Genomic DNA, 13366 nt, shown 5'->3' with positions numbered 1-13366 from the left:
CTTCTTTCAGAGGAAGGCTTCTATGTGGCAGAGATTTTTAGAATCACGTCCTGTATTTTTAATTTACATACTAAAGCATGCAATTTGGTTGACAGTAATGACAGTTCTACAGTTCATAAACTAAATAAATAAGTTGCAGTTCATTTCCAACTAACATTATTTAAAAAATCTCAGTCTTCTGTGGACATTCTCCACTGGCTGCATAGGAAATCCCAATTAATTTACCTCAGCTGTTTGAGCTGTACCCCTTACTACTCCTTGCTTAGAACAAAGTAAAATAATTTATCTTTTAATTTCTCCTTACTAACAATGAAAATGCTTAAACATTATTGATGTCTCATGGTGATGTACTTTTCCTTAATTTGATAGTGATTTCTTTTTTGTTCATCTTGTAGAAATAAAGCATTGGAGATTATAGAAGGGATGTTGGGCAGGTATATTTACACTCATACACTGGAATTAGGGGCACTGTGCTGAATTCTACCCTGTAAAGCTTGGGTCCTGTGTTGGGAAATGCTTAACTACACATGTGAAATCTGTATGATTAACATACTCTTGAAATTCAATATTCACAGGCTTTATTATGCAGCTAATTTGATAATCCACAGCAGAAAATACCCAAACGATTATTTTTAAGTCTGCTTAATCTGTCATGGTGACAAGCACAGATTTTAAGATTAGTTATAAATATATAGAGAGGATAGATAAATCAAATGTGGAATAGTCTGACATTGGTCCATTATGCATGAAACAGATTTTTGCTGGTAGTTCTGTAGATATCTGATTATCACTAAGTGTTAAATTTCATTATATAGTGAAAAAAAGCTACGCATGGAGGCATTACAGCCTCATATGCGTGGATGTGGATAGCTACATGGACATTTTTAGTGTCTGTTTCAGAAACTATTAAATGTCAAGGAGAGTTTTATTTATTCATAAGGACAATCTTTTTTTTTTCTGTTTGTTTTTGGTTTTTATTATATGTTTTCACATATTGCCCACCCCTCCCAGTTAAATTGCCTTTCCCCATATGGGGTCAGATCCTCAATTTTTTTTTCACCTTAGGCTGAGCATCATTCCTGTGCTACTCAGATGGGAGAAATGGGTCTGTGCTCTTTCAGGAATGTGCAGTTCTCACCTTCCCACACAGAAGGGAAGGTGATCATCCCTTCCTGACCTCTGGGCCCTTGTTTCTTGTGCAGGTGGAGTTGTCACCTTGCCTGGCAGGGCTCCCCAGCTCCATCTGGGATCTGCAGGCACATAATGCCATCTAGAGGGCAGAGCTTCTTCCCTTCCCACAGGAACACCTGGGATCCCTGCTGGCCTTCCATCATGGGTGCTGACAGTGCTCTTCATCTTTGTGATTCATGGGTTTTCCTATTCCTCTTCTGGGTGTTGTGCACTCAGACAAGGCCAAGACTCAGCAATTATTTAGGAGAAGTGCTCAGTTGGTGATTACAGCTGTTAATAAGCCTGCAGGTTTCTTTCCTGTCTTCAGTCAAATGATCTGTTCCTCCAGAAAAACCCTTCTGATTTTAAGTGTTCTGGGTCTCAAGATTTAGGTTCTTCAAGAAAAAGTTATTTTAAATAGAGGAAGCAAGTAATACCTGTATTTTTCATTCAGCTTTTCATTAAGCTCTAAGAAATAATTACACATTTACTACTTTGCTATACAAAATCCTGCAAAGTTATCGCAGCAACAGTTTCAGATCAGCTGAGAAATGGGTGTGAGGGTCATGCATTATGTGAGACTGCTGTGTGTTTAATCAGCAGTCTATTGAGTCTGTTCTGCTGCAAGACTTAGTTAGAATTTCTCTTAATGGTAATCTGGAAATGAGTGGAGGCTTCTCAGCATTGAGGTCATGGGGCTGAAACCTCTGAAGTTTCTCCTTAATTGCCCCAATAGCTCCTCCTTTTTCATCTTTTGAACCTTGCTCATTCAGACCTTAGACGTGTCAGAGAAAAGTCTTTGGTACTTTCCTTCAGTCCTATTTGATGCCATCATACTTTAGCTGCTGTTACCAATAACAACCATTAGAATATTCTTTTTATTAAATAACAATTAGTGTGCTTTCTGTAAGTTAAGTCTGATCTGTATCTCATAAAAAGGATTTTGTAGCACATTATAGTGTCTCCCCAGTGCCGTGCAGAGATTGCTGTTACACACGTACATGTATAAATTTGATTCAATTAAGGTAGGAGGTGTGAAACAGAGAAAAACGCTCTGTTGCAAGCTTTATAAACAGCATCTTCTTTTTATATAATGCCCTGCCATGCAAAGTAGTTCAGGTAGCAGAAGCAGTGTGGTTGCATGGAGCAGATTTCATTTGAGCTAATTGGCTCTTCCTGAGAACCAGAGTCCTGGCCCCAGTAGAACAGTGCAGGAGCAACCTGAGCCAGCTTTAGCAGATCTTTGCAGATAGTGTTGACATAACTTCATTTTTAGGGAAACAGTCTTCTTGCCTCCTCTGGCACAATATGGGGGTTTTTTTCCAGTGATAGGTGTCTTTATACTCTTTTTCTCAAACATTTTGCCCTTTGCAGTGACCCCAAAATTTTACCCATTTAGATGACTAAAAATAGATATTCTTAGTTCATTGTAAAATAGGTATTCTTAGTTCATTGTAAAAAGGAACTTTGCTAGTATTAGGAAAAACCTGTATTTTTTCACAAAGACATTGAATAGAAATAAGAGATGAGAATTGCTTCTCTTTTTTTGAGCAAGTGATTTGCCTCGCTGGTGACATCTGCCAGGCAGGAATATTTCCCAATTGCAGGCCAATCTGACAGAGCAGTAATGTGATCAGCTCTAGGTATATGTGACATTGCATAGTATTTCATACATTGATTTATTTTTGTTCCTTTCTCTACATTTTCCCTTTAGGCCAATTGATTAATCACTGATCCTGCTCTTGAACAGGAGCTTTTTTAACAGCAACATTTCCTCATCTTTGATACTGATTTTATTTATTTGGCTATCAAATTCAGACATGTGAAGGTGGATGCAGTTCCAGTGGCTGCACCTGAGCTGTGTTTAATTATGTGTGATGTAAATTTGGCTCATTCTGCAGATCAGGGCTGCTGCTGCTGTGCTTTTCACACCTGAGCTTCTTACCGAGGCTCCCCTGAACCCCATCAACTTGACCTGAAGTGTGTGCTATATGAGACTGCAATTTTTAGCCAAACCTTGCTTTTTTAAGGACTTCTGGTTTGCCACATTCTCCCAAAATTGTGGTCTAAGGCATTTCTTGGACTTCCTAGAACGTAGTTTGCTAACAAATGTTAAGTATGAAGAACAAAATCTGAGACAAATTTTATATGCTGAAGAGCAAGGTTAAGTTAATAATTGAAAAAGAGTTTAATACAACACATGGCACTTAATAATATATAATTACAATAGAATTTGATTCCATGTAGCTGGCTTGAATGCATATATTTCTGTACAGATTTTTATTTTCTGTTTTCATAACGTACAAAACTATAAAAATATCCAAGTACAAAAATTGCTCTGGCCCATATCTCTTGTGTGCAGGAAAAGGTTCCCAACAGGCCTCTCTTTTATTTTGGTATTGTGGGATACATTTTTGTCCTGACAGTTGGCTTCCTTAGGGCATCCCTATTAATGGTGGAAGATATCCTGTTATAATTGTGTGTCTGCCTGGGGAGTAGTGACAGGAGCAGATCCTCAGGCTCGTGCTGTGGACATTTTGGGGGTCACTCTGACTCCAGGTGACCCAGCAGCAGCTGGAGTTGCTGTTCCCATTTCCTGTAAGAGAAACCCAGTCCATGGATCCAAGGGAACACCACGGTGTGAGCTGTGGCCTGGGCAGTGTGATGGTCAGGAAAACCACTGGAGATGAGGACACTCACAGCTCAGCCAAGCCAGAAAAACCAATGTGGATGTACCTGATGTCACCAGCTCAAGAGGAGACATCTCCTATATCTAGGTAGAGTCTGATGCTGCCACATCAGCCAGGTTCCACAGGTTCCTTATCCCATCTTCTCTAAGTGAGCACAGTCTGCACAGGGCAGAAAAAACAAACCAAAAAAACCTCTGATGTGCTGAATCTTTTAAAAGACAAAATTTGAGACCTGAGCTATTGTTCTTCCAGGTCAAATACAAGTACTCTGCAAATTCACTCTAAAAGATTAAAAATTAAATGAGTCAGAACTTTCAGTTTAACAAATGTCAGTGCAGAAGCCACATGTTGCTGTGTGGAGCAAGGGGCATTGCCTAATTTTTGCTGCGTGCCTGTAAGAACAAAACAGAAAAACGTTCAGAGCTCTCAGGAGAAACAGGGTGAAGTTTGCAAATAGAGTTTCATTTCAGCTAGCAAGAAATGAGCAGTAATTTTGTGATTCAGTTATTAGGAGCTGGCTAGTGGCTACAAAACAATTGCTGCACATTAGGTGGCATTTGATGCTCTCCACAGCACAGCACCAATACCTGTCCTGCTCCACTTGGCTTCACAACTCCTTAGCTGGGAGGGACAGAAATAACTGAAGCCATCAAGAGAAGTTCATTTTGAAATACCTGGGGAGGTTGACTTGTGGGTGACTTCTGATGAAGAGAGTGGAATTGCAGGAAACATCGCCTTCAGGAATAACTCAGCGCTCCCATGTAGTTAAATCAGAAAAACTTGTTATAAATTTATGTTGGGAGCTGTGAAATAGGCGACATTAATAGCTTATTGTGGTGGAAAGCTTTTTACTTGAAGTCTTGAAAGGAACAAAGTAAAATGATTCAGCATAGGAGGAGGAAAAGAATATATTTTATTATGTTTAAAATTTTTTTGTGGCAGTATCAATTATATCATCACATAATTTTTAAATCTATTGCATAGTGCAACAAAGAAAAGCCATTATTTTTCTCAGAATTCAAATTATGCTTATGCTCAAGGAGCGTTTTTTAAAGTGGAAAACTAGTTGTGTATTTTATTTTTTCCATTTCAGAAAAACTCATACATGTTTTCTTTGGAAAAAAAAAAAAATATTTTCCCACTTGCTTAGCAGAGAACTGATATGAGTTTCCCATCACCCAAAACTGGTTGACATTCAAGCTAATGGAGTCAGTGTTTTCCAGGCTGTCAATTTGAATAATTTTATTTCATAATTACGTTTATTTTAACTAAATGAAGGAACTTAGGATAAATAATTAGGAAAAAATATTTCTTGATAAATATTTAGCATCTACTTTCTCTGAAGTCAGAGCAAAACATCTGTTGTTTTACCTTCCAGTAAGATTCAAAATAATTGGATGTGGGATACATTTGTGTTCTAGGTTATGCATTAAATGAGGGGACAAAAAGAAGGAAGGCACTAAAGGCTGAATATTTTGTTTCTATCATCAGCTCCCATGAGCAAACTCAGTTATGTAATTTCCTTGGGGGAGTGGAATGGGTAAGTGGGGAGGAGGTTGGTGTTGGTGTCCCTTGAAGATGGTGCCAAATTGAGCTCCACATTTTTACTGTTTACTATAATTTAACAGCAGCCCTTCAGTTCAGGTGCATTGAGCAGCCTGGAAGCACCAGTTCAGGCATTAAAGCAATTTTTTTTGCACTGACCTGTGAAATTATATTTTATTTTCAGTCCAATGTTATTAGAAAAAAAAAAAAAACACATAGAAAAGCGACTTTAAAAGAGAAGAGCTGCTCTTGATAGATAGAATTTCTAGAAATTAAAAAAAAAAACTCCTGAATATACTTTATGTAATCCTTGTCTTCATGATACTTAATTTCAAGGTTTTCTACCTGTGAAGGCAGTTTTGTCTTTTTTTTCATACCCACTTCCCATTGCCAAGAATGAGCAGTACTACTTCCATATTTTCTCTGAATATCTCAGAGACAAGATGGGGAAGATAAGAAGTGTTTTCTTCTGGTATAAAGTAGCCCAAACATTAATTTTCATATACAGATTTGAAATGCCCTATTCTTTTCAACCTCCCCATTAGATAAACCTTGAAGCTCTGTGTGCTGCTCAGGTGTGGATAATGAAATCACAGCGAGTACAAAACTGTCACAGTGTCACTGAGCTCATGGTCAAAATTGCCCAGCTTTGAAGGATAACTCATTTACAGAAATTCTGAAGTGGCTTCTCTTATTGCTTGAAAAACTGTCTTAAAATACGTGAGTTTTCTTCAAGATCTGAAATTAAAAAGACAAACTACCTTTTAAAAACCTTTTTTAAAGTGGTTGCCATATGTATAATTTCAGAAGGATTCAAAGCCAAAATTTAGCTATTGGTTTCAATGTCGCTCCTAAATTTGATAAGTCTTCTCCAAAATGTTTCCTTGCAAAGCAAATATTTTCTTTGAAAATAATTGCACCAACAGTTTTTTATTGAGCTTCAGCACTGAGTTAACAGATAGTAAATGGTTTTCAACTAATCTTTACTAATTTCAAAGAATTACTATTCCAAAGAGTTTGAATTTCCCTTGTCAGGAAAAAAATGAAAGAAATGCAACTGACCAAATCTGATGTGATTGGCTCCTATAAGAGTTCAATGCAAAGATGCTTAGATATGTGTCACATAGAAGTTGATATTAAACACAAAATACCATTTTCGATTAATCAAATCCTCACCACTTCCCTTTATCTGTGTTAATTGTAAGAACTGTTTGATTTACAACCTCAGGATCTCAGACCTTTTTTCATGGACCAGGGATTTCTATTTCTTTGACAGAAGAAATAAGTGCCTGTGCATATTCCGTAGTGAAGCACAGTGAGTCTGTCAGAGTGAAATGCTCTCAGTTCTTTAGGAGGGCAATTCCATAAGGGAACAAATCACTTAAAAAACAAGAAATGGGGGGGAAAGAATGTGGTGTGAATCTTGGTGGAGCTTTTGACTTATCATGCTTGAACTTCTGTGCTTTATCAAGTGTACATGTGTTGTACAGACCATGTCTTTAGCTTTAGGAAATACAGGTGTATGCTGACTATCTCTGCTTCTTCAGACCTCTTTTACTCCTCATGCTCAAAAAATGTTTTATGTGGGATCATTTGGAAGAATTTTTTTGGGGAAAAAAGGCATCCTTCATAATTTTAACCCATTTGTACAAAGGCCTCTATTGACAGAGCTCTGCCAGTGGAAATGTTGAGAGTCTATTATTATCTCTGTAAATACAGGTAGAATTTGCTGTTTTCTACAATTTGCATGCAGGTAAACATACAACTCTATTATTGATATATCTGTTAGCAGTAGCCTAGGTGATTATTTGCTTGAAGATAAGCCTGTGCTTATAATGCAGTCTGTTTTGCTAGATCTATTCCTAAACTTCTTCAAATGTCAACTCCAAACATTCCTGTGGTGTCAGAAGGGAAAATGTTGAAGGTTTTAAAGGCTTGTAATTCTTAACTACTTTAAAGTTAACTGAAAGATAGAAAAAGACAAATATTGCCATTTTTGAACCAGTTGAGAATTTCCAGCCCCAAATTCTGGGGGTGGGGGGTGGGGGGAAAGGAATATGAGTTTTGCTTTAGTCAGTTTTAGAGCAGTCTCATCAGCAGTGTATGAATCTCATTTCATTCTGGTTTGTTGGATTTGGATCCTGAAGTTTGTATATTTATCCAACATAAGTAAATTTGGAAGAATAAATTCTATTTGCACTCTTCTTTCCAAAGGGAGGTTTCCTCATTTAGGTTGGACACTCCCTGTTTCATCTCGTGTGAACAGGGAAATGCTCAGCAGACAGGAAAAGCTTTCTGTGGTCATGAGCCCCATCCAGGACTGTGGGTGGGACTCTCTCCCTGCAAACTGCTACAAATCTGAATAAATGAGCAAGTTCTGTGTTCTGATCTTTGACAGCATGAGATCAACACAAATGTTAAAACTGTTACATAATTTCTGCTGTAAGTTCATGTTTAAATACATGAATCTGCTCATCAATAATTGGTGAGGCATCATAAGAAGCTGCACAGTCCTTGGACTGTTTTTTGTTCACATTTAAACCCAAAGGGTTTTTTGTAACCTTAAATGGTTGGTTTCCTGATGTTGAATAAATATCTTCTGATTTCTAGCATACATTAGAAGGTTGTACTGCTTTCTGTGGGTCAGCAAACTCATGGGTAGCACAGCTATAGCAGAGCATGTCCTGGGAGACAGACTGCTTTTGACATTTAATATAGTTTTGTAAGAATGATCCCCACCAGTACTGCCCAATGAGGTTTAATGTGGCCTTTTTATAGACATAATTATAATTGACACTTGTATGGTTCTGTGTTTTATTATTTAACATCACATATATATCGCTTCCATGCCATGCTTTAAGTGAATGGGAATTAAACACTGGCTGAGTATTTCAGATAAAATATGTCAAATGTTTTAAGTGGGGTTAAATATAACAAGCTATTAAAAAATAAACCAGAAAATGATGCTGCTGAGAAGGCTAAGTGTTTTGAAGCAAGGGTGAGAAGCCTGGTTGTCATCATATCACTGATTTGTTCTTTTTGGTGTTTTCCTTTTTTTCCTCCCATCTCCATGATACAGAAGAAATAGTTAATGCTGGGACATTTAAATAAAAAAAACATTTTATTTAAGTCTAAATTCACTGATTATTTCATCAGTAGGTAGTACTGCCCAGTCTCAGTGAGGATGTAGGGCCAGGGAGCAGAGCTGTTCAGCAGGGAGATGCTCCATGGTTACCCAAGCTTTGATCTATTGTGGAAAAAGCGTAAAGGACAAGGTGGAAACATCCAAATGTTGGCAGGTGGCCTTGAGGTGCAGTTCTCATTTTACTCCCAGCAAAGACCTGTCTTTGCTAATATCAAAGGCACTGGAAGGTGGCCAGTGGAAATGCTGTAATAGTGCTGGAATTAAATTAAGGCTTTTGGTTCTACAATTACATTGATTTAAAAGCAAAAATGTAATTTTCAGCTCTTCTGACTAGTATAAGTATGGTGACGATTTGTTGGATTAGTCTTTCAAAGGACAATTCTCTGCATAGCAGGGACAAAAACATGCAAAAAAGTTCCCTGTGACCAAAAACACAGAGGTGGTTCAAGTGGTAAACTCTTCCTGGAACAGCAGCTTATCAAAAATGCTCCAAGGACCTAAGGAAAAAGCAAAAGCATCACTTCTTACTTTGCCAACAACAGGGTTTGACCTCTCATGTGCTGTAGGAAGCTGTGACCACAAAATATACAAAATCAGAAGCTGGAAGCAGGAAAAAATTGCTGAGTACATTTGAAGTGCTTGGACAGCTCTTAATACACTGCACTGAGCATGACAAATGAATGCCTGTGTAAATCAATAAAGCTTTCTATAAATGGACAAATGGTTTGGGATGAATAACAAAGGAGTGCACATGATAACTGTGGGGTAGCATTCTGGCAGGGATTTTAAAGTTCACTGTCATAACTTTGTTCCTCTTGACCTTTATTGATGATACCTTCAGAGCATGCTGAGCTGCTAACTAGACATACAACCTTTAGACCTTCATCTCCTGCCTGTGACTAGATGATCTTTAAAGGTCCTTTCTGATAGAAACCATCCTATGGTTCTGTGATCTCCTCTTCCCTTAGTACAAAATGCATATCACTCCCTGCTTTCTTCTGTCTTCCCCCTCCCATCCTTTTGTGTTGTCTCAACTCTGAGACAAAAGTTGAGTAAGGAAAACTATCTTGTACATAATTCTCTTTTAGTCATGCTTCTCTTTTATTTGTGCGTTCTAGTAGAAAATTCAATTAATTTTAATAGTTAATTAATAGTTTTAATTAACTTCATTGTCATTACAAAAGCACAGAGGATTGTCTGTTGAAGTATCAGGTGTGTAGCCTTTTATTAACTTTGAAACCATGCAAACAGCTGCCCCACAGGAGAAAATATCTATGGGAGAGAGAGAATTTAGCTGACTCAAAGATTCAAAGATGTTTTATCATTACCAGGGCTGTGTTTTTTCATCCTGAGGAAGGAATTAAAATCAATTGACAAAGTCTCTCATAATGACTGTATGTCAGCAGTGGTATCAATTCAAGGCAGCTGGTTTTGTTAAAGTAGTCTGGACTTTTACCTTCCAAACTCCATCTCACACTTCCGAGCCACGTTGTCCCTAATTCAGGAAGTTGAAGGCTGCTTAGCATTACCCCAGTGATTTTTGAATTTTCCAGTGTTGGGAGATATTCTAGTACAAAATACTTTCTCCCAAACCAGAATTGGGAGGGACATTCCTGGAATCTGTAATGATCCAAAAGCAGCAGGTACTGATGTTTCATGTAGTGGTAGTTGTGCCACAGCAACTTTTGGCTGACTGGATGTTGCTGTGCCTTGTGAGCTGTCCCCCAAAAAGCAATGTGTGTGCCTTAGGTGCTGGTGGCAGGCACTGAATGTTCCATCTTTGCTGGGCTGCATCACTTTTCATGTTGGCAAGGCTGAGGGACAGAGCATGATTGTTCATTTCTATGTGTGACATAAAATATACCTAAATTTCTGGAGGATAGCTGTGCCTAAAACTAAGAACCACTACAGAAATCAGTGGCTATCTCAGAAGTGCTGTTCTCAGGACTCTCAGCTGTTTGGTCTCATCAAGCTCAGTTTTCCCTGCACAGTCCCCTGGCAGGTCCTGGATGGGGTTAGAACTGGGGTCAGAACTGTCACTGCCCCAGCTGCCTGCAAAAGCTTTCAAGCTGTGAGAAGAGAGGGGGGCTTCTTCCTGCAGCTTAGCCTTCTCCAAGTGTGGCCTGAAAATAAAAATGGAAATCCAATAGCAGTTTCCTTCAAGGAGATGTACTCTGCTTAACTGGCAAAGGATGCCCAGAATATACAATACGAGAGGAAGGCAGATCCTTTGGAGCAAAAATTGAGCAGCCTTACAATAACATCAAAACCCAGTGATTTCTGTGAAATAAATGAAGGTTTGGATTAGGAGGCAGGGTTTTGAGACTGTAAGTGCTCTTACAAATTTTCCAAATGAACACTTTCAGGGGAATGAGGATTATTATCAAGTGTTTGGTTGCACTGTAGAGTGATTTAATATATCAAGTACTGGTTTTCCCATGTTGTAGGAACTGGCACAGATTCTAAAGCAAAAGTCAGTCAAGTGTTCCCTTCTAGTCTAGTCCTCATTACAAGAATGCTAAATAAATAGGCATGATTTGATTGGCAATCAAGAAGCACAAAAGTCAAGTTAACATTGAGTCCATTACATCCTTTCTCTACAATTTTAAAACCAGTGATGTGAGAACAGGTTTTATAATACAGATGTTTCCACTGTGGATTGATAAGCGCTATATATAGCATTTATTTATGCTGTCAGGTTTAGTTTTCCTAATTTTGGTAGCCTTTTTATAATGGAATAACTTGCTGAAATCAGAGGTTCAATGAACAGATCCAGGCAGATTTAGCATTCCATTTTACAGCATTCCAAATCATGGAGTAAAAGAAGCATGGGGAGCTCTCTGTATATTTCACAGTACAAGTGTGTGCTGTAGTTCTTTTACAGAGTTCTGTGTGTAAGGAGTCTGCCCGAACTATTTTAAGATAAAATAATACAATGTATTTTTATGTTAATAAAAATGAAAATTAAAAACAAAATCCAGAAATATATCGGTATGTGTGAGTGGAAGGCTGTGCAGACTATCCTTTAGTGATTGCTTCAAAACAGTAAGAATTTCTTTTGGATGGCATTTTAGGGGTATATTCACGGAAAAACACCTGAAAATCTTTAACTCAGGAATATTTTTATGTAACAAACATCTCTTTATTTTATCAGTCAATCTGCCGGAATATGTCTGTAAAAGCAAACTATGGCCTCTTCAGTCTGGAGGACTATTTACCCTCCAGCTTCTTATTTTTTTACTGCTGCTTTTGCAGCTTCTTCTACTTTGCTTCTTCTGCATCTGCCACTTTTTGCTGCCTCATCTCACTGTGCTCTCTGCAGGATCACCCATAGACTTTTTATGGCCTTATGTTGAACCCATTCATAGGTGACATTGTGAAAATATGATGCAGAGCATTTTACCACCTTTGCTGGCTTTAATTGTACCCTGGAGGTAAAGCACAGATTCTCTACACTTTGCTTATTTAGACTTTTAAATAAGTAAACTCTATATGCCCTTGTTTCTTACCACACTTTTACTCTTCAATCTCTTTCAAGATGCTGGATAATAGTGTACGTTTTCTTTTGATTCCTAGCCTTGCATATATGATTCAGCTGAATTTGAAATTTTTATTAATGAATCAATCTAATAGACTTCTGAGATTCTTATTTTGTTGATTCATTGACTTTTTTTAACAAGGAATAGGCAACTGTGCATCATTCACAGAGTCATTCCATACAGCACATTACATTAATTTTGCTGTAAAACTGCAAATGTTAGCTGTATTTATCACTGTTGTTTTGTGTAACCACAATTCTATTGAAACAGCAATTGTTTAAGTTTTATAGGTTGACAGAAGGTTAAAGTAATACAAGTACTGTAAATTTCATAATAGTTGTAATTATGGGAAGGTATTGATTTTGGTGTTATGGTTATGTGATGGGAAGGTTATGCATGGGAGGCAGAGAGATTTCTAGAGCCAGTTTTAACTCATAGATTTTTATATATGTTGTTTTAGTTTCTCAGTCTTTAAGAGAAGACTAATTGAAACTTGCTCTGATGAAACTGCTTCACACTTTAGAGATTTTCCTCAACCCATACTGTAAGAATTCTTAAAGTCAGATATATTGAGAAAAATAGTTTACTGTGATTTACGTACCAGATTGTGCTATTTTTGAATTTTCACTATGCAAAAATGTGAGCATAATGAAAACTAAAGACAGATGAAAGGCCCTATTGCACAGGAATTTTTATCATATTTAAAATTACATTTGTGGGAGAAAAAAAGTTGTAGCAAAATACCTCTCACTCTTGACATAATCAGATTTATTTTTTTTTATAAGTAAAGACTATTAAATTTATCAGGGCCAGATGTAATTATTCACCAATTAACTGTAGAATGACCTGTGCATGTGGGGTTCCCCACTGCAAAAGCAGGCTTGAGAGGGACTGCCACAGTTAAAATTTACATGATGTTGGCCTTTGTTCCCCTGTGGTAGTGGCTGCCTCTGTTTGTGTCCAAGTGGTTCTCAGGCAGAAAGTTCCCTCTAAACAGAAAAGGGAGAGGAAGAGAGGAAGATATGTCAATATCTTTTATAATGTTTCATTGCAAACTCTATTGCAGCTGACAAGGTGAGATGGTGGACATACATGGAATATCTGCTATGATATTGTTCTAAATTGTAATGCAGGGTGTGAATAATCTGATAAATGACTGTCATTTTTGGTTTTACTCAAAGCACCAATGTACAGCAAAATATATTGCACTTATTCTGGATCTTGAAGAAGTACAGTAGGTAAGCCCCCTGAGGATTTTTATGAATTGTCATGTGGTA

The 13366-nt window shown here is 37.6% G+C and overlaps 1 protein-coding gene across 24 annotated transcripts in view; it reads left to right on the top strand.

The window, feature by feature from the left end:
* The window catches only part of NCKAP5 (NCK associated protein 5), a 414162-nt gene that overhangs the window by 308829 nt on the left and 91967 nt on the right, over positions 1-13366 (top strand). Inside the window, exon 1 of one of the 24 annotated variants that reach the window (XM_072931711.1) lies at positions 9870-13327. The exons of the other annotated variants lie outside the window; for them this stretch is intronic. The gene's annotated coding sequence lies outside the window, so the exon portion shown is untranslated. Of the gene's footprint in view, positions 1-9869; positions 13328-13366 lie in introns of those variants that run through there. 24 annotated transcript variants of the gene reach the window in all.

The sequence above is a fragment of the Taeniopygia guttata genome, chromosome 7 (assembly GCF_048771995.1).
Source record: "Taeniopygia guttata chromosome 7, bTaeGut7.mat, whole genome shotgun sequence".
Taxonomy (NCBI): Eukaryota; Metazoa; Chordata; class Aves; order Passeriformes; family Estrildidae; genus Taeniopygia; species Taeniopygia guttata.
The sequence above is the reverse complement of the archived record's forward strand: the minus strand, read 5'-3'. Positions and strand labels throughout refer to the sequence as shown.